This window comes from Fundulus heteroclitus, chromosome 9 (genome assembly GCF_011125445.2).
Source record: "Fundulus heteroclitus isolate FHET01 chromosome 9, MU-UCD_Fhet_4.1, whole genome shotgun sequence".
In the NCBI taxonomy this organism is placed as follows: Eukaryota; Metazoa; Chordata; class Actinopteri; order Cyprinodontiformes; family Fundulidae; genus Fundulus; species Fundulus heteroclitus.
Window position 1 is genome coordinate 25,668,531 of NC_046369.1, and position 27,930 is coordinate 25,696,460.

At 40.7% G+C, this 27,930-nt stretch overlaps 1 pseudogene; it reads left to right on the forward strand.

The window, feature by feature from the left end:
- Window positions 1–27,930, forward strand: part of LOC118556474 — a 116,190-nt pseudogene that overhangs the window by 31,306 nt on the left and 56,954 nt on the right.

Genomic DNA, 27,930 nt, shown 5'->3' on the forward strand with positions numbered 1-27,930 from the left:
TAATTGGATAGAAATGTTGCCATTACAAGGGTGTGCAGGAGTACCAGATTTCTTGTTGATTGCTGGTGCTAATTAACTGTGAATGTTGACTTCCCTGATAATTTCTGCAGATTAGCGTCTCTTTAAAAGGATGTGACAACAACTTTGACACAGGTTCTCCCTCTCAATGTTGCTGCCATTGTCAGGTTGGTGGTGAAAGGATTCAGGCCCTTTATAGAGTCTGACATGCACTGGAAAAGTATTAATAATGCTTGATATTTTTGCTGCATTTTTTTTTTTTTTTTTCCCATTTGTGTATTTTAATGGGATTTTTTTCAGGTGATAGTGCTGAATTGTGGAGAGGAAGGAAATGGATTTGTGGTTTTCAACTGTTTTTTTGTTTTTTTTTTAAAGAATAAAAATCTGAAAAGTGGGGCTTGCATTTATATTCAGCTGCTCTTGGTCATTGCTACAATTAGGCTACGTTCAGACTGCAGGGAAATGCGACCCAAATCCAATCTTTTTGCACATATGCAACCCATATCCGTCTTTTTCATGGCAGATATGTATCGGATATGTAAGATCACCGTCACGTCGCATTTTATCCATGTTTTATGTCACTGTCCTGTCTCTGACTACACATCCACACACAGCAGTAGCAGCTAGCGCTCCATAAAAGGCCGCTGTTAATAGCTGTGCTGCTTTCTTCTTACCTTATTTGGTCTTGCTATGATGTGGTTTTAATATTGTTGGTTCCCATTGCTTAACAGCTGTCTAATAATAACAAGGAGAGACGCTGGCCTGTATCCACATTTGTTTATTTATTTATTCTTTTACAAAACTTTATTGAACACTCCTAGAAATAATTACATTCACCATTACTTCAGCAAACAGTGCTCTGCTGTGCGACATCTCCTTCTGTTGTTTTCACTTGCGGTCTTGAACCGATCAGACTGATGACGGTCACATTTAATGGTAGAATGAACAGCCACCTAAAAAAAAAATCTAATTTCAGCAAAAAATCGGAATTGGGCATCAAGACCCGCAGTGTGAATGTAGCCTTATAGCTGCAAGTCTTTAGGGTTTTTCTTCACCAGCCTTACACCTGTAGAAACAGAAATGTTTCACTGAATCATCTGTTTTCAAATCTATTCCCAGATTCTCCTTCAGATCTTTATTTTCTAATACTGGAATATGCTTTAATCTCTGTTTGTATGCTTGATTTCGCTGTCCTGCTATGTGAATATTTTGCAGTCTCTAGCAGGTTTACTTTCAGGATTGTCTTGTATTTGTGTCCATCCAAATTCCCAATGAATAAAACCATCGCCAAAGCATGATGGTGCCACAACCACATTTCACCGTAGGGCTTAATGTGGTCAGAGCAATGTTGCTTTTCTTGAGATACTGTTCTGCATATTGGTAGGAAAGCTAAGTTTTTAATCTTGTGTAAGCATAGCGCCTGTTTCCACATTTTGCTGTGTCCACCACATGGTTTTTGTCAAACTTTAAACTAAATTTCTCATCTATTTCTTTCCACTTTGGCTTCCTTCTTGCATTCTTCATAAAGTTCAGATATCATTGAGTGCTGAAATAACAGCATTCTTGTCATCGTATTTTCCAACCTGAACTGGGGATCTCTGCAGCTCCTATGGAGTTACAATGGGGCTTTTTTTTTGGGGTTACCATGGGGCAGTCTTTGGGTTCAGCCAACACGGTTCATGTCTTGCTAGGGTTGTACTTGATGGTTTGAACAGCGACCCAATAGTCGTCACAAGCTCGGGGTCTTGTTTCATGAGCTAACTCTGCTTTAAAGTTCCCTACAACTTTATCCGTGACCTCTCGGCTGTGGTCCTTTTTAGATCGCAATGCCGTTTGTCGACTAATGTTCTCGTAGATGGGTTTTATACCGAGATTAAGTTACACACAGCTTGACTCTATTTTACTAATTAAACGGGTTCTAAAGGCAATTGGTTGCGCTGTACTTTATCTAGGGGTATCAGAGCTCTGCAGCACTGCCAGCGCTGCTCAGGTCAGCTGCAGTTTAGAAATAGCTGAGTATAAGGCCTAAGGCGGTTTAACCAAAAGCTGAAGATCTCCATTCACTAGTCCACTTATGTTCCAACCTTCCCTTATGGACATTAGATATGGATCATGACCGAAAGAACAAGATCCTAAATGCAAACAACCGAATTGAGCTCGCTCTCTAGACTGGCCAGACTCTGGCTTAGAGGTGGAGGAGGTCCAAGTTCAGCCTCTGCTCCTCATCATCAAAAGCACTCAGCTGAAGGTGGATCTGTGTCTCACAGGGAAGAGTCCCCAGAACTGTTTATCCCCTCATGCCTGTGGGATCCCCCGGAGCTCCTTGGAGTTTTTGTTACTTTGTTTTGGTCTCATCCCATTTCAATACACCAAGTGTAGAGAGGTTAAACTTTCGTTAGGCCCTTTGATTTCTCCTCTCCCCTGAAATCTCCTTTCACCTCCCTCACTTCCCATTCTGGCTCTGTGGAAAAATGTCAACCTCTCAAAACAATATCAGAATAATGAAAGTCTCGGTTTGTCCGTTTACTCTCATTCTAACAGTGATTCTTCCTCAGATTACGCAGAGACGTGCGGCGTGTATGAGATTTCCCTGCGAGGCGTAGAGGCACTCAGGTCAGCTGTTCAAATTGCAATATATTATCGACTTCACAGGCCAGGAGGTGTTAAATCACCTTACACTCCGCTGCACCACCGACCCAGTGGTGTCTTCCCCGTAACAAACTCTAACCCGAGTCGCATTTCATTTCCCAGAGAGCCGATTGGATTTGCGATGGTCGCGCCTCCTCGCCGTGGCTCGTCTCAGACGGAGCAGCAATCTCTTTAACGCCGACCGATAGATATGATAATGTACGCTGGCTTTATTGTGCAGTGACAGGAGAGCAGCGCAGCACACAATGCACGCTCTCGCTCTCTGTTCTTCAGCGTCCCTCGTTGTCTGGAAAGGTCTCCGGTGCCCGCTAAGCACCCAAGGGCAATAACTCTCTTTTGAAATCTTTAAATACTTTAATGACACGTGTCTATTTTAGTTATTTTTGAGACGTTGGTATGATGTGCTGCAGGGTTAAGATGGGATGTTCATCAATCTTTTATTGACAGTTATTGTTGCTTCTTTGTATTTTTGATGCCTTCAAATAGCATAAAAAAAATCTAGACAATAAAGCAAAGTGTAAATCAGCCATCTTTGTTTTTATTACCAGTACGTCAAAGAAAGATAATAAGAAACAAATGTTAGAGTGTTCCTGAGTCACTCTCTGACAATTATGGGTGATTGATTATTTTCTCTCTTTTGTCAAATATCATGGCACCATCTTTCCCTCAGCAGAGATAGGACAGCTAGCAGCTTATTTGCACCTTCAAGACACCATGTATTCTCCTAATTCATGGTCCATAAAATCAATATGGTGAGGAAGGAGATCTGCTTTATATGGACTGCCTTACCAAGTACTTAATTTCAGTGCAGTAATTAAGGGCCCATTTGGAGTGGGACCTTGTGGCCCTTGTTGCCCTGGAGGACTGGACCTGCTCTAGTTAAATTATATGTGGACGGCTGATTGGGCAGTAAGTAACGTAATCAGAGCTGATTGGTCAGTAACCTGCAGGTCGGCAGACCAGGCTGAGCATCTGGAGGTCCTTCATGATAACGGCTCTTCTGAGCTCACTCGAAGTTTTTGAAGTGAGAAAAATTGGAAATGGAATAAAAAAAAAAACAGATTGGCATAAGATTCCGGTGTTTGTTAGTCAAACTTTTCAAAACAGACTTTAATGTACTTTTAGATGGAGGTTTCACACACTGTGAAGATATGGAAGCAGGAGTGGAGAATTTCAGAGATTGTATGCTTAAACACATGAAGCATGATTAAAATGCTGTTTTTTGCTGTTATTACCACTGTTGCTACTATTACTACTACTACTACTACTACTACTACTACTACTACTACTACTACTACTACTACTACTGCTACTACTGACTATTGCTATTCTTACTACTGTTACTGGAACTTTTCTTTTGCTATAACTAGTATTGTTATACCTATTTTACTGCTACAGTTTTTAGTACTGTTATTTCTCATAATATAACTATTATAACTACTGTCACTTTTATTGCTTCTAAATGGTAAATAGTACATTTTCCAGGTCATATTGACCACACAGTCATACACTCACAAATTTTCTATTATTACAAAATTATATTTATATTTCTGAAGTCATCACTATTAATACTACTACTATTACTACTGCTATTAGTACTGTTATTGCTGTGTCTGCTAATATTGTACCTATTATTACGATCATTACTTTTCTACTTCTTCTATTGCTTCTGTTAAAATGCTACAGTTCATCCCAGTGTTATTACTACTACTAGCAGTGCTGTTATTCTATTATTATTAACTATTAACTATCTAACTATTACTAACACTATTCAGAATACTACTGATACTATATTGTTACTCTAATTCTTATTATATAGAAAGCTGAAAATTCGATGAGACACCTTTGTAAGCAAATTAAATTAAACAAGTTTGGTTGTTTCCTGATTTCAGTTTCCTGGGAAACAATTTAATGTGTGACTGAAACAATTAAGACTGTTTTAGAAGATTATTACAGTCTTAAGTAAAAACAAACTTTGTTTTACCTACAAGAGGCTAATGCCAACTGCAGATTATCTCTTCCTCCTGGATAGTAAATCAACAGACAGTATTTCGATACAAACTAAACCTTTGCAATCTAATGAAGTTACTTTTTTCCTTCCATGTTCACTCTACAATTAATATCATTTAGATTGAGTGAAACACCAGGTTTTAATAATTTCTGGATTTACATTTTGGGTTTCTTTTCTATCAGAATTATACAAAGTTAGACAAATGTAGGTAAAAAGTCAAATCACAGCAACAATTTGTAAATTCATGAACTTTTTTGCCCAGTCCTGAGTCTTCTATGCAAATTTCCATGATCATTGAGGTTTGTTGCATCTTCCTGTGGTTTATACACAGACTTGTCTGCATCAGACACAGGAAATGTGTGTAGATGTTCAGAGCGGTGTCTGACTGTTGTCCCTGTCTTGTCCCGTGTGCACAGTGTATTCTGGGATCTGTACTGCGCCGCCCCAGACCGGAGGGAGACATGCGAACATTCCAGCGAGGCCAAGGCTTTCCATGACTATGTGAGTGAACGCCACTAATACGGTTGCAGCAGGACCCCCACGCATACAGACACATGTTTATACGCACACATGCAGAGTTTTGCTGTAATTGTTGTCATGATGCTGCTGCTGCTGCTGCTGTTTCATCTTTCCTGACATGTTTATAAGGCGCGGTCTTGACGTTGGATGGGACAGACTGTGAGACAGACGGCTGAAATATTCCGCTTTTAAAAATGTATGACCCAAGATCACCCGCTCCATATTTCATGGAAAAACCCTCAGAGTCCCATCTTTGAATGTTTGCCACTTCACGAAAAGCATGCCGCCATCAGAGCAAATTTTTTCCCGCTGCTGCTACATCGGCGTAACTTTGCCGCTCAGCTGTTGGCTGCTCCGGTGCCTTTGGTCCCAGCCACTATCTGCTTCCTGGGGTGAAAGGCCGGGGCAATGCCCGGCTACTTATTGTCCCACCCAGGGCCTCGGTAAAGGTCGCGTCACACAAAGCAGCTGGCTGATCACACAACCACGTTAACACCCACCGTCACACACACACAATGCATGAGACGCTGCCAGACCGCGCCTGTTATGGCTACAGGGGTTGGACTTGGTGATGAGAAAGGTCAGCGTCCGCATCCCCTCCTTGTCCTCACATTTTTCGTAGAGTTACACCTTGAAGACCTTCTCAAATATCGTAAAATGACTATTTTGATGTAAAACTCGTCTTTTATCTTGAGTGTCTTCTCTGTCAGCCTGTCAGAGAAGACAGTGATAAACATTTGCTGTATGCTACCTGGTGTATGTTTGATAGTGGATTACATAGGTGTGCGGATGTGGACGCAACGATCTGCCTCAGCTGTGAGATTATCATCGTATGAGGGCAGGAGTTAAAGCTGAAATGGATTAAAGGTGCTATTCTTACCACAGGCTCCTCATTCAGGCTGTTTTAGCTCGTAGCCATTCACCCATTCAGCTGAACTCTCTTGTGAGGTTTGACAGAAAAAAAGTGCGAGCCGCTTGTCGGCTGAGCAGATTACATTTGCTGCACATGAACTATTCATATCTATGTGGGCACTAGTTGAGTGTATGCGTTTGCCTCCGTGCCTGTCTGCGCGTGTACATGTGTTGGACCACCATAAGATTAATTACATGGTTAATTAAACCGAGTAGTTAATTAAATCTGACAACTGTGTCTAATTAATCTAAATGCCATATAATTTCCTACACCTTTCTCCAGAGGTAGGCCAGCTGGATTCCTGCGTGTCAGCTCTTTAATGGCTGCGGTTTGACAGCGCTGGTCAGTATATGGCTTAATGTGTAGGTTTGAGTTCTGCTGTTGTTTCAGGGCCCTTAGATGTGTAGAAGTCCTCCACTGCGTAAAATTAGCCAGCCAAGAGACACGTAAGATTTGTCAAATTAAACTTTAGGAGGGCCTCTCTCACGCCAGAGCTGATTGTCGATCTTTAAACGGTCTGTCGGAGTTAAGATGAGCTCTGGTGTGGACCAAACAACCAAGCTCCAACGTGAGATCTTCATTCGATTACAAGGTAACACTGGTGAGGTTTGGTTATGGGAAAGCATACAGACCCACTAGTGAACCAAAGAAAAGAGCTGATGGATAAAATGTGATCTGAAAACATTGCAATCCTTGCAATACCTGGCTCTGCATCTGACGTCATGCTGTGTCTCGCTTTTCTGCTGCCTTTTTCTGTTTTGCTGCATTTGACTGGACTGATGTAGGCGAGAGACTCAGAGGTCCAATTGTATTCTATCTATACAGACAAACACGGAGGTGACTGACTAAGTATAGCTTGACCTGTAATCTGGTTTTAGTTAAGAATGTCAGAGTTGTCATATGTTTGACTTGTGAATAAAGTGATCTGTCAAAACTGTAAAAACTCGTTTGCCTTACAGCATGAAGGTCCAGTGTTTGTATCCTTGCTTGGAGGTTTCTGTGTGGAGTTTGAACATTCACCCTGTGCAGGTTTTGGGTTTGGGTTGCTGCTTCCTCCCACAATGCAAAATCAAGCATCTTAGATTAACTGACTTGTAATTGGCATGATAATCTACCCTGTGTGTTGCCGGACTGGCGACCCGTCCAGTGCGCACCCCAACCCTCAGCCAATGAGCGCTGGAGTTGAACACCATCTCAGTGAAACCTTGCGAGGACTGAATGGGTTTCATGAACGAACGGATGTTTGATTTTCATCTACTGAGAAAAAAAAGGTGAGGTTAAGATTGCTTGTATGATGTGAATGACACAAGTAATCTTAAAAGAGGGGCTGGAAATGGGATCAGAAAGAGGGGCTTCAGTTAAGCTTGATTTTCTCTGGTCGTCTGCTGATTTTTGATGTTGAACTTAATCTGAAGTAAGAGCTCAGAGGGTGAGGCAGAGTTCCTGCTGATGGCAAAGAGAGAAGGTGAAGGTCTGAGTGAGCATCCGTGCGTTTGCAACTGTGTGTCTGTGCGACAGCCAGAGATGGAGAGGGAGTCAGGGTCACAGTGTGTGAATCCTCGGGGTAATGAGGGGTCTGTCGGTCTCTGATTAACTTCAGCTCCCCGGTCCCTGCAGACAGGCGGCCTGATCGAGTCCCAATCGCGGGCCCCTTGCTGATAACGGATCCCCACGTTCCCCTGAGTCTGCCCGGATTACAGAGTGAAAAACAACACGGCTCCCAGGAGCTGCACATGCTTCGCTCTGCATGTGGAAGAACGGCAAAAGGAGAATGTGTGCAGGAGAGATCAGGACTTGTCCTTTAAATGTAATCTGGCTTCTTCTCTGGGAAATCTGCATGAGAGAATGGCGAGGAAATCTCAGCGGCGCGCTGTAAAATGAACATTTAGATCCGCAGTTTGTTTATTTGTTCCCCTAAAACTAATTTGGTTGCCAGGGAACATAAAGCCAGCGTACAGTCTTAGTTACAGATCTGGACTCTCACGTCTCGGTTTGGCTCAATTCGCAGCCCTCGTCTTACGTCCCTCACTGACAACAGCGACGTAGACTTGATCCAGACTCTCCAGTTTGGGTGAGAGATACTGGAAAATAACTTGCTAATCCTCAAATCTGGGGGGCTGGTTGACAACTAATCCAGGCGAGTGCGCTGGAATTGGATCTCTGGCCGCAGTCCCAGAGCTAGAGCCCTCTGACTCATTGGGGAGCTGGTGGGCTTCACCTTTAAATCAGGAATTTTGTGTTTACCACTTTACAGGTTGCATGTAAACACTCCCACATGCAGCAAGGCTTATGTGTATATCACACACCCACACTCTTATGCAAATCAATATGCACACTCAACGTGAGTGAGGTAGTGTATCATAAAGAGCCCGAAGTCTTGTAAAGTAATCTGTTCCTCTCCTCTTTAATTGTTGGATTTGTATTTCAGGCTTCCTCTTCACATTGCCTTTTAATCATGTTTATTTCCTAAAAGAGATTGGCACATCTTGTAGTCCCCTTTCTCTTTGGGAATTTGGACGATCCTCAAAAGAGTGCTTTGTGGAGGAAATGTGTTTGATTATAAGAGCTTGTCTTTTGTAATGCAATATGAGTGATTAAAGCGCGCAAAGCTTTGTGATGAAAAAAGCAAACATGTTTACGATTGAACAGGAACTCGCGTCCGCGCGCGCACACGCTCCTGCAGTCTTGTCCGCATTAAAAGAAAGAGCCTCTTGTTTTCCGAGCGCTCGCAGTCCAGGACAATCCGAGTCTTTCAGGAAGCGTTGTTGCAGACTTTTTTTTTGCTTCGCCCCAGCTGGAGGTCGCGACCCCAAACATCTGCGACTCACGCAAGCCCGGGTTCAGCGCCCGCGGAGAGTCACAGATTTAGTGCCACGAGTGCGTCACAAACGTCGCAGCACGTTACTGACTCCACTGAGCTCTTGGTCGACTGATGAAGATGATGGCAGCTGGCAGAAAAGTCATGAGGAAATCAAAAAAAGTGTTTTCTGTCAAGCAGAAATTTGTCTCACATGTTTTGTTCTTTTATTCAAGCTTAAAGGAAATACAGATTTACCCATAACTTCTATAAATGTACGGACAAGAATGTATTTCCAGTATTTTTCCAGGTATAGATGTATACGAGTATGAAAAACAGAATGCAGAAAGGCTTTCATGACAATTTTAGTCTTTGAATGATGAAAATCAGATTTTCTAATTAAGTAAATTGCTCAAAGTGTGTTTCACAATGGTTTTATAGGGGTTTTATTATGATGTCACTTATTGGATCATCAACCACATTAAACCTGGAGTTTCAGGTTTTATTTTTTTGCTGAATAGAATTGCCTCGATCAAGTATTTACTAACTAATAGTTATTTCTAGTTATCTTTGATTTTTAACGCAGTTGTATTTTGGTAAATAAATCTTGTTCTGCAATGTTTTTTTGTTCTTCATTTAATGGCAATAATTTGTTATATCTTTACTTTTTTTCATTAGGAAAGCCCAACTGTGGAATGGAAATACACATTAGCCGCTAGCCAGAAGGCCGATGTACAGGTCAATAGTTACTTTGTAACAATAATAAACCTGAAAAAAATTACTTCAGATTTTCTTTCTAAGAACTATAACACAAACAAAATGATTTGCATAAGCTTAGCACTTTTTGCAAGAGTTAAACTGACCGTAAATAGAACAAAAGCAGCTGCAAAATAGATGTAGGGATTCTGAATCCAACAAAAAACGAAGGAATTAAAAGATTAGCCGTATTTATCTGTTCATGCTTAGGTCTCTGACCTTGGTCAGATTTTTACAAAACTCTGAAAACAAGGTGCAGCAAAGGACATACTGTTTGTTGATGTGTTTGCTGGCATACAAAAGTCTTACAATTTTCAGTTTTAGTGCATTTAATAAAAAGGGAAATACAATCTGGATTTTTAGCATTTGACCTGAAGTAACAGTGAGAGGCTATCAAGTAAAATAGGCTGATTTCAATCACTGTCGAAAGATCAGTACGAGCTTTATCGAGGTATACCAAGGATTTTATAGTTTAAAGCCAAGAAAGGTGCTAAAGTAAGCAGAGTTTTCTCCATCTTTATGAATCTTAGAGTAATACGGTTCTTACCTTCCCCACACCTGTTGCTGTCTCTGTGTTTGTCATTATGTCTAAGTTCTTTTGTCAAACGTTTAATAACCATTGAATGTTGGGATTAAAAGTAAAACTAGTAGTGAATATTTGCCATTGATCTGTTGAAAGTGTTTTTAAGCTTCAGTTTCATATAATAGCAATTAGATTATGTTTTACATTTTCTGAATGTTTCTGAAAACAGTGTAATTCCCTCTCATCCATTTTTCAAACACAGTCTGTGCTTTTCTAAGTAACATTAATTGAATTACTTTTAAATGTTTACATTTACTGTACGTGTTTATAATGAGACATCAAGAACTGTGTAACACTAGGACATTTTCAAGCAAGACATTTTAAGAAAGCTGAAAAATTAGATTTTACTACGGATTATTTTCTTCAGATATTTACCAGTCCAATGTTTGTTTTTCAGCGATAATATAGAAGCAAGAGAGGTTTTTTTTGTTTTAGAAGATGTCTTAAATATCAGAAAATGTTTAATATCATAACACAACAGAAATATTAGTCAAGCCTTTTAATTAGAAAAGCCCGTCTGGCACGTTCACCTGTAACTAAGCCGTAAAGATGAAGTAGTTGGTGATATATGTTCAATTAGTCGACCAATTGATCAAGCAGAAGCGGTGCAGCTCCTGATCAATTAGTCCATATAAATAGATAAAGGGAAATAGGTGTGCTGAACGGCCCCGGGCTTAGCTTCTCAGCGCTGACAGACTGTGGATGGATGGAGATGCTCTGCTGGCTGTTGCTGGGGGACTCTTTGAGAGGGTTAAACATTTGTTCGGCTCAACCACAGTAACAGGTGGCAGAAGGGGAGGAGCCGCGCTCTGTAAACAACCGCTGATGGCCGAGGCTTTGTCTGGACGCCGTGTGCAGTGTTCTGTGTGTTTTCCATCAATGCCGCTCGCTGTGTTGCTGCGCCAGGTGCTCAATTTCAACCAGCCTCGGCTTTTTCTATGTCAGCCTTTGCTCTTCTTTCAAAGACACAATTTACTCATCCCACACCATCTTCCCTGCCTCACTTTCTCTCAGGTCTTTTTCCCCTACCCGTCCTCAAACCCTCTCCTGCTGCTCTTTCTTTCTTTCTTTCTTTTCTTCTCTGTTCCACGCTCTCTTTCTTACTCCTTCCAGCCTCCCTCCTTCTCGTCGGAGATTGATTGGCTAATCTGGCTAGATGCCAGCGGTACCCGCTTCCTCGCTCGAGGGAAGGAGCGAAGCGGCATGACGACATGCAGGAATAATAATAACACCCATACTGCAGGAGCAGTGGGTATGGACAGGGGATGCAACCTGGAGTCGGCTTGTTTTGATATCTTCTTCATACAGATTCTCCTGGCTATTTTCAGCTTAAATACAGCCTTGGACGCAAGCATCTCGCCACAATGCTGTGTCCGTTCCCATCCGTCCTCCGACCGTCCCCTCTGCCACCTCTCCTCCTCCATTCACGCCTGTTTTGTCTTTTAATATCAAACAGCGCGTGGAGTGCGGGCTGCAAGCAGAGCGAGAGGACGCTGCCTTTGTGCGGCGTTGTTTACCGTTGTTACAGTCTAAATGAAAAAGGCCAGTCGGCTCCTGCGTGTGTGTGTATACCTTCCTCCATCTGAGGAAGGCAACAAAGCCTGAAAGTGCTGCCCTCAAGCTGTGTCTGTGTGCGGAGGTCTAGAAGTGACAGAAGCACGAGATCAAATATTGTTTACGGTTGCCTCCCCCTTGCAGGTTCATTCTGTGCAGGCTTACACTGAGCTGTTGTTTAGCATTTGATCTCAACCCTGGGAGGACAAGCTGCTGGATCTCTTTTTGACAGAGACAGACATGGAGATGGACACATGAAGATCGCGGAATGACACAGGGTGGTAGGGAGAGCGAGGGAAGCGAGCACAAAAAAAAAAGGAGCAGGAGATGTAACGACGTGCAGGTAGAAAATAGAGTCCGAAGATACCGGGGACTCCTTCTGAAGTCTGCGTTTTTTCCTACTTTATCTGACTTTCGGTGTCAGCTAAAGTTATTACGCCGTTATTACCAGCCAAGGCAAGGTTATTGTGGAGGCGGAGTCCTGCAGAATTTACTTACCCCATTCCCGTTTCATTTCCCTAACCCAATTATCCATAAATACCTCCTCAGATGCAGCTTCATCAATCCATAACGTTTAAACTAACTATTTGAATGAACGCCACATTTTGGGAAACAGTACCAACTCATTTGAGGGCTCCCATTTCCACTTCAGTTTATTACTTTCAGGAATTAAAGTGAGCTTAAAAAATGTAAAAAAAAAAAATAAAAAATAAAAATGCAACCTTTAACAAATCGTTGCTAACTGTAATTATGGAACACTAACCTTCACAAATGGCAAAAAATTACTCTACTTTTAAAGCTTTATTTCTGTTCTTTGCACTTCAACTTTCATACTTAAATTGCTTAAAATTGCACAGCGTCACCAAGTAAATTTCTTTTCAGTGAATCAACTTTTTTCAGCTATGAAGCTCAGTGTCTTTTATCCTCCCTGTGAACAAGAAACGGGCTTGGTGCTTTCTATTACTGCCATTCCGTATTAGATCTAAAGCTATGATGATAGTTAGAGGGATTGTCAGTCAAATCCCAGGAAGCAGAAACTATCTTTAAACATACACTCCTGTAGGTTAACTCCCTCAGACAGATCAGAGGCCATTTCCTTCGTTTACGTCAGGTTCCTAAATTAAAATAGCTCAGCCTGGAGCTCATATATGTACATAGATATGAGAATTATTTGACTGTTATTTGAAGCAGATCTATAATTGTTCTCTACTAAGAATTTAAAGAATGACAAATAAAACAAAGGTGTAGTTCTCACACATTTTGTGAATAAAATATGTCCTTTTATTCCTCTGCTCGTGGTTTTTCGCTGCTGTACGTTTAGCATCCCTATTTATTGTTTTATGGAGGGCCAAAGAGTCTGCAGAAACGTAGGACCACTAGCGTCGGAGAAATCACAAATTAAGCCAGCAATATCCTGCGCAGGGATGAGCTTTCAAAAATCAAGCTGGCAGTGCAGAACCAAAGGAGGACCAGAGTCCAAATGAGTGTGGTTGAAAGAGAGCATTTCGTGTAATAGTTTGGACAGACCTTTTCGAACCATTTTGAAAGGGTTAAACACAACCATAATGTGACACCATTTCCAGTTTTGTTTTATTCTTAAGTATCCCCCTTCTGCTAATAGAAACCCAAAATAATTCTGTAATGTCCCTGATGCCCACCCGTAGTGAATATGTTCTTTGAAACTTGTGCCATTGTAAGAGTAAGCGCGTACCGCTTTGACGTACATGAGATGTAAAGAGGTCTAAGTCTTCACCTTGAAGTGTTTTGGAAAGGAAGCCATTGTTTAGAAATTATATTTGTTGATGAACAAACCTATAAAAGAAAGAAGAGTTGTTTTTTGTTACAAAATAATCCACACTAATAAATCAGGTCTGATGCAAATTTGTAGCTTCTTTAGCTGAGTTTTTCTTCATCGTGTTTTGTGCTACAATAATTGCGTTTCCATTGACCAACAAATTGCGAAAATTGTAATTACGAAAATAAATTAGTTTAATGGAAACACGGCAGTTTTGAAAATACTCCTATTTTTCGAGAAAAGGTCTTTGCGCTAGGATGGGGTGGTTTTTCAGCCATATAGAAACTGGTATAGAAACTGCAATGGAAACAGTTTTTACGCTTCACACGAGTCCCGTGATCAACAACCGGACGTTGGTGAAATAGGCAAAGAAGACGACAGGATTTAAATTCTAGAGGAGGCGGCATATTTTCTACATTTAGTTTAGTTTGTGACAGGGATATTACCAACATACTAGATTCAAAACAGCAAAGAAATGTGGGCATTTAACAAGATCTTGAAGCGGCCATGAAGGAAGCGGGGCTCCTCAAGCCGTGGCAAATCTTATGTTCAAAATGGAAAACTCTGAAATAAAAATACCTGGCGGAGAAGAGAAAGCTAAAAGATAAAACCTGTTTCAAATACTTCTCCCTCACGGACGAGATACTCGTGTGAATAAACGTATTAATGTATGATCTTAATTGCATTTCTTAAATGGAAACACCGTAATTGCAAAAATGTGTTTTATCGAAATTAACAGATTATCGATGATTTTTTGCGCACATTTCTAATGTAAACGCGACTTATGAGATGCACAGTGAGAAAGGTAAACTGGCTCATCTGTCTGAGTTGAGCTGTAGAAATGAGGTAGCCAAAGTAATAAAAGTTATCCTTGGAAAAAAAATATAACAAAAAAAAAAAATAGGACTAAGATGAAAAACAGTCTGGCACCTCATCCTTTTCCTTTTCTTGCTCCGCTCTTACTTTGCTCCTCTCCCTCTGTTAAACTCTGCTTGGCCCTCCTCTTTAGACTGAGTCTGTTTTCGTAACAGTGGGCAGGCTTGTTGTTGGCAGACGCTGCAGCCTGGCGCTGTGTGTCCCTGGCACTCAGCATGTGTCTGTGTGTGAGAGCATCTTCTGTCTGCCACTGCTCTGCCAGTCCACCAGTCTCAAGTACCAGCTGGGCACCCAAACTCACCACCAAAATAAACTGGCTACCCCAAGCTTTTCAGTTCAAGTGCTGTGTAGGAGTGCGTCTACCAGTGTCACTGCATATGTATATGTTGACGTGTGTGTCTGTGTGTGTGTGTGTGTGTGTGTGTGTGCAGAAAGCTAGCTGGACCCCTTATTCATTAGTGTCATTGAACCAAGATGCTCTTCGCATTACAGTGGGGCCCTCCCTGCTTGGATTAAAGACTAAAACAATTACAAAGCCATATTTGCAATTTAAATTCTGCTAAATGCAGACCTAATCCTCCGATTTTCTAAAGGCAGCTATGCTGAGAGGCAGAAAAAAAATGTGTGAAAGAGATCCAGTTGAGGCTTTTGTTGGGGTTTCTGTTGCTAAAATAACACTTATAAGTTTTACGGAAGGGGTTGAGGGGGGTGGTAATAGTTGTGCTTTGAGCTATTTGGATTATATTCGGAGAACAGCATATTATTATTATTATATTATGGTAAACGGCAGCTAATCATCAGGTAAGGCTTGGATCTTCTCACCATTTGTGCAGAAAAATCCCAGCCGCAGAAATGTTTGCATTAATGTCATTTGCATATGTGCGTATTTAGCTATTCAACCATGTGTGCTTCACGGTGCACGGGCCACCATGAGCGCGTTTTACTGCCGCCCTGGGCATATTTACAGACAGTGACTTTAATGCAGCGTAATGATTATTTTTATTCCAGGTACTTTGGCAGCGCACTCGCCATGAAAGGAATGACTCCCCGTTGGTGTACTCATTACCTCTGCGACATCCACCACACCTGGCTCCTTTAGTTCTCCAAACTACTCCCTATTATAACCTCAGCCCCCAGCTTTCATCACCACGCCTCCTGTTCCTCCCTATTTGGGTACTTATTGACTGAATCCATCTGTAGGCTGAACCTTCATCTTTTTACAGTGGCTTTTTAATTTAAAAACACTGTCATCATCAAAACTGGTATATATATATATATATATATATATATATATATATATATATATATACATACATATATATATAAAGACCAATTGTCTCACCAAGCAGCTGAAAGTAACCATCCACCATTTTCACACTGCAAAAATGGATCTAGAAATAAGTAAAATGTTCTTAAAGTTAGTGTATTTATCCTTGATTTGAGTAGGTAAATAAGATTATCTGCCAATGGAATGAGTATTTTTACCCCTAAAATAAGATAATTAGACATCCTGCACTTGAAATAAGATGATTGAGATGAATTGTTCCTATTTTAAGTGCAAAAATCTTATTCCATTGGCAAATTATCTTATTTACCTGCTCAAATCAAGGACAAATACACTCATTTTAGGAAAAATTTACTTATTTCTAGTTGTGTTTTTGCAGTGCACACCCATAGTAGCAGAGAATATAACATGCCTCCTGCAAACCACCTGTCCTAATCTGTATGGACTATTTGGGCACCCAGCTAGATAGGACAAACACCCCCAGATTGTGCATAGACTGATTGAGGTAACAAGTGTATTTTTCAGGCTGCAGTTAATTTGCTAAATAAATTTCTCAGGCTGTTAAAAAAAAGGCCCTTGTGCTGTAGTTCATAATGAGGACGCAAACTGGGAACAACAAAAGACAGAAAGAAATAAATAACTAAAAAAGGTTCTAGCAGTAATTTAGGGAGTTCGCAATATAGTTTTACAATAGTCTCAGCATAGCTCCTGAAGAACAACGTGGTGTGATCAGCTCACAGTGAAGAATGAAAACAGATTTTTTTGTGGGGGTCAAAAATCCAAACATTTTAGCGCGGTATTTGCTAAATACAGCACAATCAACTGTTTTTGCAAGCATGTGAAACTGCAGTTACTTGAGTCCCCATCCAAAACATCAAGTGCTGGTATAGAGAGAATTAAAAGCTTATACAATGTAAAAGAGCTTGTATAGAAGGGACATTGTGCAACTTTCTCAGCTACTACCCCAGTTAGGCTTCTGTCAGAGGTCAGAGGGGGAACTGAGTTATAACATCTGACACCTCGGTGAACGATAGCAAAAGGCTTTTATAGCAATTCTGCCTTTTTGAAACTCGGAGCACTTGTTGAAACTTGAAGAATACAAAATAGCAGGCAGCAGGTCTTGAAACATGGCTTTTTTTTCTTCTTAGTTTCAATCAAACCAAATACTGTTTGACACAAAGACTTATGTCAAAACAGACTTTAAATGTTTCATTTCATTCCTGAATAGTAAACTACAGACTGTCGCCTCATTGCAGGGACCTCGCTGTTTTGTTTACAGCGTATTGGCTATGATGAATGAGGGTATACTAAATATCACTATATCATTGACTTTTAGGAATGGAGGGATATTACGACAGTATACATAATAGTAGGGAAAGAAAATTAGACAACAGAATAAAACAGTAAAGGTCAGTTTCTAATTAGTTTTTGTATCTTCTGTGCTCAGATTACAATGGCAAGTCAACACCTTTTTGTTTGCCATTTTCTGTCTATGATTATCTTCCTTTTTGAGGTCCTTGTTCTCCCTCATTTGTCTTGTTCCATTTTCTGTCTTTTTTGAACTTTCTCTCTTGTTTGGTTGTAGAGGAATGGGAGTTGTTGAAGCAACGTTGCCCTTGAGCTGCTGCTATTTTAAGCTTTCAGTACTTGAGTGAGTCCAGGCTGAAAGTTGGGCTTTTAGATTTACTGACGAGTGAAATATCTAATAATAACCCTTGTCATTGTTCCTCAGTTGCTGGTTAAGGAACATTTTAGAAACCCATGTAATAATTGCATATTTGTTTGGACGATCTTCGAAGTCTCATTTCAGACAAGCCTTACAATACAGGATCTTGTATTCCACTCATGGCTGAAATAATTTGCAAAATTAGTTTTTCTTAACCTCACATGTTGACAAACCATCTTTAGCAGTGATCAGTTCTTATTAAGGAACTGTGGTAACTTTTTCTAACACATAACAAATCAATTTGATGAATTGTTTGCAAAGCCCCCTTTTAGGTTTTGTCATGCCAAACTCTTTATGACCCAACACAGCGGGGTTAAATTCTGTTTTAAAGATGATATTAGCAGATCTCTTTATGTTTCGTAACCTGGTCCATTTTTAAAGCAGCAAAGCCAGTGGCCAGCCAAAACACTGTAAAGCTGAATGCATAAGTCATGCAGCCTTAAATGGCCATCTCGGATTGTTCCCACAGTTTTAAAGCGGCTTGTGAAAAGCTGCTAATGGCTCAGACAGTGGGTAGATGTGGATGAGCTGGGTTTATACTAAAAGGACAATAAGAATGGGTTGTTGCTTCTGCCTGTTGAATGTGCAAACACTAATGTGGAGCTCAAAGACATTATAACCAAAAACTTAAATGTGGATTTTAATGTGATAGAGCATCATATATAGAAACACATTGTGCAGCATTTGCTTTTGTAGATATGTCTCCATTAGTTTTGCAAATCTACCAGTAGAAATATTTACCTATTCTTCTTTGTAAACGAGCCCAAGCTCAGTCACATTGGATGAAGAGCATTTGTTAGCATCAGTTTACAAATGTTGCTACGGCTTTTCAATTGTATTAATGTCTGGACTTTGACTGGGCCGTTCTAACGCATAAATATGTTTTGATTTAAGCCGTTACATTGTAGCTGTGGTTGCGTGTTTCAGTTTTCTCCTTGAGGGACAACTTCTGTTGTAGTCTCAAGGCTTTAACAGCCTCTTGCGGGTTTTCTTCTTGCTTTACCTTCAAGGGTTGTGTACAGAGTACAAGTTGGTGTGTTTGATTTTGCATCAGACCAGAGTAAAGTGTAAATTGGATTTCTTCTGCTTTTCTCTCAGCAAACGACTTTCCTCTTCCCTCACTTAACCAATGGCCGGATATTTAGTACTGCTTAAGACTTAATAGTTGTCCTTTTCGACAGATTCCACCTGAGCTGTGGAACTCTGCAGCTCCTCCAGAATTACCATTCATTGCTTGGCTGCTTCTAAAATAATTGCTCTTGTTGTCCAGACAGTCAGTTTAGGTGGATGGTTGTGTCTTGGTTAGTTTTCTTACTCTTGATTTGTGGATAATGGAGTTCAAAACTGTATAATATTTCATAACTTAACCCCTGCCCTAAACTTCACTGAGCAACAAAGGTGTGTGTCCTGGTTTTTGTTTGACTGATTGCTCACTAATGTTTTCTCTAAGGTCTTCAGCACAATTTATACTCAGTTTAAAATCCACACATTCAGACTCTATTCATTTATTTAGGGGTGTCAGATTAAAGGGAGTAGAATACAAATGCACTAAAGACCATTCAGCGCTGATTTTACCGTTTCTGTATTTCCCACAGCTACAATCGCTTAGAGATAATGATTTGCTCCTTAAAATTTGAGACGAGTGTGTGTTTGTGTGCATTTGATGCCGTTCCACTGAATGAGCTGTGAAGCAGCAGTCAGACAGCCCTGAGGTCAGCGCATGGGCGTGCAGGCTGCCCTGCTGCTGTTTGGGGTTAATAACTCTAAAAAAAAAATCACAAAAATCCACCTCGTGTTCTTAACAACTGCACTCTGTGAACTTCCAACCTCGACTTGTCTGTCTGGATGTAAGCCCTCAGATCAGTTATTTATATCTCTTATGATTAAGTTCAGCGGATAAATAGGGCACCACATCTGCTTCGGTGTTGAGTGGATGTTTGAAGTTGTTTTAGCTCTGTTTTTTTTTCTCTGTTCATGGATGCATGGTGTGTATGCAAAACCACATTTTCAAAAAAAAATGAAATAAAATAGACTGTTGGTTAACGCGGCACACGAGTTAGTCCCCTCCATGAGTCCGGTCTGCTGTGTCCCACTGAGCCCGATCACATCTTCAGTGTGAAAATTGACATTTGGAATAGAGATGCACTACAGCGAACTGCTCTGCACGCTGTTGCCTCCTGAAAAGGTCAGCTTGCTCTGAAGGATCGTGTGCTCCCAGCCGTTGTTCTGTGAGTTTGAGAGAAACAGGAGGCTTCGGCTGCTCGCTTCGAGTTTTTCTCGTTAGGCTGCTTTGTGTTGTTTTGGCCGATCACCCAGGGTGCCCCTCTCCCTGTCAGAGAAGCAGTTGCTGAACCCAACTGAGCCGCTCTCCTGTTTGCCGAACTGTTCTGCTGGATGCTGTAATCTCTTCAGTGCCTGGCCAGATTACTGTCTGCTCCATATTGTCTGGTGGCCGGCCTCAGGATGGACGGGGAAGGGAGGCTCTCCTTGGATCTGCTGCTACAGATTACCTTTTTATTAATGTACCCATCTGGGCATGTTGTATATTTGGTTGTTTGCCGCTTCCATTTTTGGGAGAAGCTGTAAAAATGTTATAAGAATTCGGTCTTAATAAATACAAACTGAGATAAGGTAGGTGTGTTGTTTCTTAAGAGTGGTCTATCGGAGGCCATAATCACACAATTACATGTTAAGATAATGCTCCTGTTTTAGTGAGGAATACTTTCTAATACGATAAATTGTTGTGCAATTTTGTTGTAAATTATTTTTGGGAATGGAATAATTTTCAATAAAGAAATTTCTCTATTCATTGAGGCCTGCCACCCCCCCCTCACACACACACACACACACACACACATCCACACATCCACGCACACACTTCCACCCCCCTTCCATGCTTCTTCCTTTCCGTCTCCTTCTGTCTCCTGTGCACGCCATGCAGAAATGATTTCCATTCCTGCTGAATTAATGAGGTTCTGCTGAACTGAGAAAAGGCAAGGGAAATGTGTATACACACACACACACACACACACACACACACACGCACACGTATATATATGTCCACAGTCTTGTTTCAGTCTGCATTCACACTCACTGAAGCTTGGCCACTTTCTCTCTGTTTCAAAGCGTGAACGCCGCATTGTTTTGTTTTGTTTTGTTTTAATGTAACTTTCTAGAAATGAGGACTGGGATGTAGCTGGGCACCAATCAGATCTGAATGTGTTACATCATCACACTGCTGCATATCTGCCTTTTTATGGCTTGTAAAGATGCACCGATAAAATTATTTAATGCACCAGCATTTCCTTTCTAAGCATGTGATAGTGTAGCATATGTAATGTGATCTGCAGCTAAGCCCGGCTACAACAAAATTTTGAGAACATGTCGAAAAATAATACAGTGTACAAATCCCCACTCAGAGAGGCAAAATATAGCAGACATGCACATACACCACTGCTCCTTAATTTGTATTATTGTGACAAAAAGTGGTAGCATTTCCCTGACAACAACCTCATTTCATCTCATGCTACGCCATGCAGACACTCAGTGTACCCCAATAAAGACTGACTTGCGACGGCATCCCGAATGACTGGAGTGGCTAAGACGGCTGGGCCGCTGCACTTATTTTCTGATCGAATCAATCATCTTGGGGCACCCATTAACTCGATGCATCCTCAGTTATGAGCCCGGATAATATATTGATTTAATATATTTTTAATGTTTTTTATTGACATTGTTGTGCAATGCAATGTTTAAATATGAATGTTAAAGTTTTTGAATAATCAGCTGTCAAAATTAATACTTTTAGCTGTTCAAGACGTTGCTGTTTCTATTGGCCCTGCACAATAGGTTGCACATCTGTCGTCATCGCAATGTATCTATGCCATATGGATATCGTGAAGAACTAATTGGACTGCAATAGGTGCTTATCGCCTGCAATATATTTGGTGACACTTGTTGTTCAATGTAGGATAAAAAGGTTTTAGAAGACAAAGAGTGGGTGAAGTCATTAATAAACCACAACAGCAGACGCTTTTGCAATAAAGCCGAGTTGTTGAGTTGGAATAGTCTATATAGAAACGTATAGAACTGGTGCTGTGCACGTAATTGGCCAATCGCTGAAGCAAGTTTGGTGGAAAAGTCCCTTCTGAAGCTGAAATAATTCCACATGTGGCTTCTGAGTGTCGCACAACCATAAAGGCACACTCTCTGACATAAATCACCCCCAGGTCTGGCCCCAGCCACCATGGAAACACTCCAATGTGTGTATTAAACATTACAGCACTTTGGGATTGTTGATGTTCTCTCCTTTATACTCTTGAATCAAAGAAAGCCATTCAGAGGTTGGGTGTCTCCCACTCGTGAATCAATCTCCACTCCCTGAGTCTCATTTTCATTGACTGAAAAGCTCCACGTATAAGAGCCCAACAAACACGCAGCCCGACGTGACTACGGCCAGCTCCAGTCAGCCTTGTTAATTATGAACACAGACAGTGGAAAAAGGCACATGAAGGAGGATGCAGTCAAAGGCATGTAATTGCGGTACGAGAAGCTGTAGTTTTTTTGCGCCAGTCAGCGCGCTTCTTGGAGGCTCTGTCGAGAATCCTCCCAACAAAGACGAGCAGAAAAGCGCTGGTTGATTTCTGGTCAGATTCTTTCTCTCTGCTTCATTGTGAAGTCTTCAGGTGTGCAGCAGAGACATAAACACAAAAACTGACTGTATAGTGGGGTATTTTTCTTTCGGTAATACCGCTTTTTCCGCCTTTTTTTTACTTCCCTTCTTCATTAAATGCACATGATCATACACATTCATCTCAGGACTCTATACGAGCAACTTTTCTCCTCCTCGCTCTCTGCTGTCTCAGTGTTTTTCTTCCCCATTTATCATCACCCAGCTTAAAAAAAACAGCTTTAATGTTTTCTTATTTTTATTCCCATTCCTCTATTTGCTTATTTCTTCGTCGCTCTCTTTCTCCCCCCTCTCTCTCTCTGTTTTGATCCCAGGCAACCAGTCAGCAGTCAATAATCTGTTAAACAGCATTGATCTCCACCATTTAGTTTCCTGGCCAGCTACTTAGGTTGGAAAGCTGATCAATGGCTTTGAATGGGAACCACCAAGATAGACGATTGACTGCTGGGACGCGCTCTGCAATCATATCATTTGTCTTCATTTGCTGTTCAATTATTTGTGGTAATGGCTGCTGTCAAAAACGGCTTCATGCTGGTCCCGCAATGGCATGCCTAGTCTGAAAGTGCCAGCATGCCACGCTCACCTTCCTCCTTTTGTCTCACCCGTGGTAGGAAGACAAGGAGGAAAATGCATTATATAATAAACAGCATGAGAGGAGCCGTATCACATGTCAGAAGTATGGGATCAAGTTCCTGTGTGTGTGTGTAGGAGGGCTCTCACACACACTGACCTCATAGAGTGTGACCTATGAGTGCATACAGATGGTGCCATGGATGGATGTGTATAAGAAGTCTGACCCAGACTGGATTTCCTCTTCCCCAGAGCGCCTTCCTGAATTCATCAATCAACTTCTTGTAGGATGCAGCAGTGTGTGCCCTATGCATGCAGGGATTTTTTTCCCAGTTTTAGTAAGTTTTAGCTTGAAATACTAAAAACAAAATAGGGTTGCAAAAAAAAAAAAAAACTTCAGCTAACCTTTTAAATCTTGTTACATTGGAAAGTTTTTCTCTTGTTCAATTCTGTCCACTGGGACAGTATGAAGTACTCTGAGATGGAGAAACCCGAAGGGGCATTTTGTTGTTCCAAATTATCGGCCATTATATGCACAAGATTAAACAAGCCGTTAATGAAACAGTCAGCATCCTAGCACAGAATCAAAAGGTTTGCGAATTAACTTAAAGGAATTAACTTATATTTCTGATGCGGGAAAGCCTTTTAAACAGGCGTCACGGTATCAGGAGTATTTAGCTTCACAGATATTTTTCACTGTTACGTACCTTAAAAATGTGGAATTTCTCCAATAAATTATTCAAGTAATCTAAAATTTCTTAGCTTTTCACGTTGATTATCCATAAGAAATGTAGCGTGCAGGGTTATCCTTCATCCACCAAGTCAAGGCTTGAGTTAAAAATTTTGTTTGCAAATCTTGAGCCACAGATTTCTCCTGAGCCCCTTAAGGGTCATTGAAGAGCCATAAAAAATAAACATTCTTGTGCGCACCAGTTTCTTTCTGTATCTGGCGCGGCCGAGAAGGTATCCAGAGCGCACCTAATACTTTTAAAAATTTCTCTTCAATGTCTCTTTTGGGGCTCTGTACATTTCTTCATTTTTTTTAGCAGAAAAGGTTTGCCATCTTTTGAGCTCAGCCTGTGCTATTTTTGTTTTCAATTTGAAATTTACAATAAATGTGTGTATTTGATCCCCAATAGGCACCCTTTAATATTGATTAAAAATAATCTTTTTTTTATTTATTTACATTTAGTCACATGAGCCTATTTAGCAATCATAATAGTTTTTTTTCTGATTTTGTGATTTATGTGCACCTGATAAAAGTAGTTGGGACACAAACAAAGATTTGTTTGAAGAATTTGAATAATAGTACAGAGTATGGATTGAGCACATGCAAGTCGATAAAATAGTGCCTGTTGCCAGACTTTCGTAGAGTAAAAGATCTTGCTAAAAAAAAGATAAGTTACATACATAAAGAAATAAACAGAATAGATTAACAAATTATTTGTTGTTTCACCATCTTTCTGATGTGTTTTTCTCTTTCTCTTTAAGTTTAGGTTGCATTTGAACATTAAAGAAGCCCCCCTGCTGATTTCTGTCTGCAGCACGCAGGTTCACTCTCAACTATTTCAACTTTGGGGGGGTTTTATGATGCTCCATCAGAGGAGGAATCCCACTTTACACCCTGCCACTATATGGATCATCATCTGGCACCATTTCCCTCCAACTCTCCTCCTTGCTACTGTAACTCTTTCTTAAAGTCTTGCTCTTTTCTTCTCCCTCTTCTACCTCCCCTGGTTTTATTAGGGGAAGGGTGTACCCCCCACCCTCCCACTTGTTTGAAGTAGCCTGCTCATATATCACAGCCTTTTCCATCCAGGATATCCTCCCTCTTCCTGTCTGTCCTCTCTCTTTCTCCCCCCATCTCTAGGGTGATTAACCGGGGGGTCAGTTTGGGGGTGGGGGAACCTGTTAACTCTATTTTGTTTCTACACTTTAACACTCTTCCCATACACCCTGTAGACCAGCTCCCCCTCACACACAGTCTGCAGGCTCTGCGTGTTTTACCACTGGGATGAGACCTCAGTTTTAGTAATCATAGTTGTTTTAGAGTTTGATGAAATGAAGTGCAAGCGTTTTTCACAACGTAGTTGATTTTGCTGATCATATTTGGAATGAAAAAGTTTGACTTTTTCATTCGTTTGACTTTTTCAACGTATGAATCGTAGCTTAATGTGTTTGCACTGATTATTTTAATTTCAGCTGGCTGAAGTGATCTGATGTTGCTCCACTTTACACTTTTGTCCTGAAATTCAGCAAATTCACATGAAATTAGGCTTTAACTGGCAGCAGGCAACTCTCTGATTATTGAAACTGTCATATGCACAAATTGACTTGATTATCCTATTTGCATAAAGGTCGTAATTGTAGCTAAACTCGATTAAAAGGATGAGATGCTCATCAGTGAGGCGAATAACTCTTTCTGTCATTGCTTTAATTTTGCACTAGGCCCCCCGTGGCCAGAGCTGATGGCAAGAAATTATTATTGCTTTCATGTAAGAGTGTTTATAACAGTCGTCCTTTTTTAAGTTTACTTTTGTGGAAAGTTTCTTTGTTGCAGGTATTTTATTGCATATTCCATGGTTGTTGGTTTTACCAACAACTGAAAAATTAGCACATTAAGTGTAGGAACAGACCTATATTGAATTTTTACCTTTGTTCTCCACAAGCAACTTCTCTTTTGCCAACATCTACTCTTTTTTAAATCAGCTTTACTTATAACTGAGTATATTGTTCTATTCTAAGATTTATAGTTATAATAATAGTATAACTATTATAAAAATAAACTATACTAAAAATACTATATATATTTTTCCTGAGCAAAAGGGGGAAAAAGAGCAGATTGAGCGTGTTCAAACTAAGCATCTGCTAATTGAAGGAAGAATGAGAAGCTCAACACATCTGGCATTGCTCTGTTTCCAAAGACAGCATTCTGACAACGTTGTGGTTCCATTTGCATTAACTGTGGTCATTTATATTCAATAAATGGTAAATGGACTGAATTTAAATAGCGCTTTTCTAGTCATACTGACCACTCAAAGCACTTTATACTATAGCCACATTCACCCAATCGCACTCACAGTCATACACCAATACGCAGATCGTAGGCAACTTGGGGTTAAGTGCCTTACCCAGGGATACATTGACCAGGTGATAGGGGAAAGCTGGAATCAAACTCACAACCTTCCAATTGCAAAATGAGTACTCTATCCATTAAGCCACAGCTGCCCCAATAAAGAGCTATAATAAAGTTATGTCAGTGTATTTACTTCAGTTTATTTAAAATTGGGTTTGAATGTCTTTATCAAGACCAAAATTCAGTTCACACAGATTAAAACTGAATTCATTCACGTGCCGTGTTCTCCACCTAAACATTTGAACGGATTTTTAAAGTATAACTCCCGTATGATACATTTAGAGTTTGGGTAACGGTCCCACAATGAACAGTTTCTTAGTCAGGAAAGAGAGAGAAATACATACAAACTGGTCTAGGATTACTTTCTGTGGGAATTAGTACGCAGAATTAACGGCAGCAACAGCTCCGTCAATGACTCAGTCCAGGAAGGAGGTACGACTAAACACAGAATCACTTGGCCGGTAGTACTTTGAAGGAAAAGTAAACAAGAGACTACACAGAGTTAATTGCAGCAGTATTTCTGTCAATAGCCCTGTCAAGGAAATAGATACAGTAAACACAGAATCACTGGACCAGGAGTACTTTCCCAGGAAGGTAAAACAAAGAAAGGGCCTCGTAAATTCAAGCAATAGCATTATCAAAAACTCCGTTCAGGAAAAAAATCAACTCCCAGACCCCGAAGCTTTCTGGTCAGGTGTACCATCTATGGAAAGAGAAAGAGTGAGAGAAGACGTTAAAATTAACAACAAATAGAGTATTTAATTCAATTTTATTTGTATAGCGACAATTCCCAACACATGTCATCTCGAGGCACTTTACAAAGTCAAATTTAATCAGATCATTCAGACAGATTGGTCAAAAAGTTTCCTCTGTAAGGAAACCCAGTAGATTTCATGAAGTCTTGACAAGCAGCATTCAATCCGCCTGGATGAGCGTAGAGCAACAGGGACGGTCTCTGCATTGTCCATGGCTTTGCAGCAATCCCTGAAGTGACAGTGGAGGGGAAAACTCCCCTTTAACAGGGAGGCAAACCTCCAGCAGAAGCAGGCTCAGTGTGAACGGTCATCTGCCTCGACCGACTGGGGGTTAGAGAAGACAGAGCAGAGACACAGAAAGCACAGAAGCACATTGATCCAGGAGTACTTTCTATGTTATATGGTAATGGAAGAAGATCTTTCCTCCTGGATGATGTCACAGCTAATAGAACGGCAGACCAGGTGTACCTACTATGAAGTAAAAAATGTTTTAAGTTGAAATAACAACAATCAATGCAAATTGGAGAACAGTAGGAGAACTCAGCAGAGTGAGAGAAATAGACCCTGATGTCCTCCAGCAGCCTCAGCCTGCAGCAGCATGACTATAGAGGTAGCTCAAAGTAACCTAAGCCTCTCTAACTGTAAGCTTTGTCAAAAAGCAAAGTTTTAAGCCTAGTCTTAAAAGTAGGACCTTAGAACATGTACTTGTTATTAACACCCACGTCGTCTAAGCCACAAATCGATTCTAAAATTTGCTGGTGTTGTGATTGATTATCCATCACGTTGCAAAGCACTGCTATGAAACTCACTGGCAGCAGAGCATTTACATTATTACAACTTTGTGATAACGCCCACTGATGTTTCAGCTGTGACCGGACAGTTTAATCTATCCCATCACAGTCCATCGTTCCGACTCCATTGATGAGCTCCAAGCACGACTTCCTTTCATCTCCCGTGCTTTTTGTTGTTAGAGTAAATGGTCGAAAATAGGGGAAGTCAGGGAGCAGCAGTTTCAGGTCAAAACAAAACAAGGTAAATGATTCGAAACTGATGAGCCATGAGGGAAATGAGACTTTTTTCCTTGAAATTTCATACAGAATAAATTTCATCATTGCAACAATACAAAGGCGTACTTTGGTGTAGCTTCCTGTTTATTTGTAGCCAGCGTTGCCCCGCTGTCCTTCATCATTCCCTCTTGTAACACAGTTTATTTGACTCTCATTCGTCCTTATTATCTGGTCCTTTATGTGATTCATTATTCCCGTCACCTCTTTTCATTCTCCTTTAATGCAGATGC